The sequence below is a fragment of the Condylura cristata genome, unplaced genomic scaffold (genome assembly GCF_000260355.1).
Source record: "Condylura cristata isolate star-nosed mole 26May11 unplaced genomic scaffold, ConCri1.0 scaffold00034, whole genome shotgun sequence".
Classification (NCBI taxonomy): Eukaryota; Metazoa; Chordata; class Mammalia; order Eulipotyphla; family Talpidae; genus Condylura; species Condylura cristata.
In genome coordinates this window covers 1,358,287-1,360,342 of record NW_004567135.1, presented here as the reverse complement: position 1 = coordinate 1,360,342, position 2,056 = coordinate 1,358,287, and positions in this window count along the sequence as shown.

Sequence of the window (2,056 nt, the reverse complement as noted above, 5' to 3'; positions counted from 1 at the left end):
TTTTTTTGGGTTTCAACATCATTTACAAATCTTACAAATGCTACAACATGACATTTATTGGTGAAATCTGTTGACTCATCAGTCTGGAGAGGGAAGTTGTTGTTTTTCAGCTTATTATATTCACCTCTCAGCAGGTGACATGCCACCAATACATCAACTTATTTACTACTGGAAAGCGGAAGCCTTCCATTTTATCATACTGTCTCTTGTCATTGCATTTTACTCATTCTAATTTTATATGCTAGAGTTCTTTGTTTTCTTTCTCTGGACAATGTATTTTGCTGTTACTAAGAAAAATTGCCCAAGTCTTTCAAAACTAGGTTTTATCCTATTTGCTTCAGGATTACAACCATCCTTTAAAATAATCAACTTCTTTTCTTATCAAATGACAGAACTTGGCAATGTTTATTTTACTGCCCATGGAGAATATACAATAAAATGCAACACTTGAATTTACAAACACTCTTAAGTAATATTCATTAAAAGCATGAGAATGGAGCCTCCCTGGTGGTGCAATCGGTTAAAGCTCAGCACTTTGGCTATCGGCGGCCACTGAAGCACAAGTTGGATCCCCGCCCCGGAGGTGACCCCAGGGCACGGCAGCCCCCTCCTGTCTCCCTGCTGCTCCCCTCAGCGGTGGGTTTCAGGGGATCCGCCTGTTCTGCTCCCAGCTCTGTCTCTGGGGAGTTGCCTCACCCCACCCACCTCTGGCCTCTATGTCAGCTCTCGTGTGGATAAATCAATAAAATCTTTTAAAAAATAAAACAAAAGCATTAGAATGACACACACAAATTTAAATCTTCACTATCAATCTCATCAAAATTTTCAAGAAACCTAAACCTACAACCCTCCTGCCTATTTTATAAAACTCCACATTATCCAAAATGACTTCATTTGACCTCAGATACATTTGTGATGTGGGTGGAGTGCGGGCTGTGTTGTGGGCGGAGTGGCGGGGTGAGGCCGGGGGCTGGGAGGGGACGGAACTCCCCAGAGACTGAGTGGAGGGCCGAAGAGCCAGACTTATGGAAACACAGTGCTGAGGGGGCAGCAGGGGCCAGGAGGGGTCTGCACCCCAGGAAGACTTGGGGCTCACCTCTGTTCTCATCGCTGGCTCGGTGCCACTTTACACCAGTTGTCTGAGGGCCGTCGGGTCTCAGGCGCTGGCCTCTGGCACAGAGCCGTGGCCTCAGCTTCTGCACCCCTGGCGCGGGGCGACTGTCTGATCAAGGTGCTCAGCGTTATGGCCTCACCCCTGCAGACGGCCTGATTCAGTCCCTTACCTGGTCAAGCCTGCCAAGCCTTCCCCTTGGGGAAAGAGGGCGGCTTTGCTTTTAACCTCATGAAGTTGCGCCCCAATACTATGTGGTGAATTAACTATAAAGCAAAGGGCACGGACAGTCACTAGAGTTAAAGAACCTTTCAAAATACAAGTTACTTCTAACTTACGCCCTCCCTGTTTGATGTTTTACTCAACAGCAAACACGCAGAGGTGGGTTGCTGAGGGGAACAGCAGGCGCTCATCATGTCAGCGCGCCTTGGGTAGACTAAAAGCCTTGATCAGCTCTCCACCCTCACAAACCCTCTTCTTGGGGCACCTTGACTGACATAAAGTCTGTAGATGCTATAGAGGCCTTGCTCCATCGCTCCCTATCGGGATAACGGAAGGTGAGGCGCTGGTGAAGAAACGCCAAGCCTTCCCGTGTTGTTGAAGGTGAGATGAGAGCGCGGTTATTGCTCTCAGTCGCCACCGCCCTGAGCTTCCGACACTGTGCTTTCCTGCCCATATGTCCACTCGGGGAAATGTGAAGGGAACGAGGTGTACTGAGACCCTATAGTTTTTCCTTTTGCCTCAATAGGAGGCTTACATGTGTGAATTTAATTATATGTTAAATTAGTATTACTATTTAAACATGTAAGTACTTATATATAAGTGCATATATATACACATATGGAATAGATTTATATAATAGATAAATACACAGGCTAGATAAATATAAGTTAGTATTAATCACAGTGATTAAATGTAAATAATGGCAGAACTAACATTACAAAA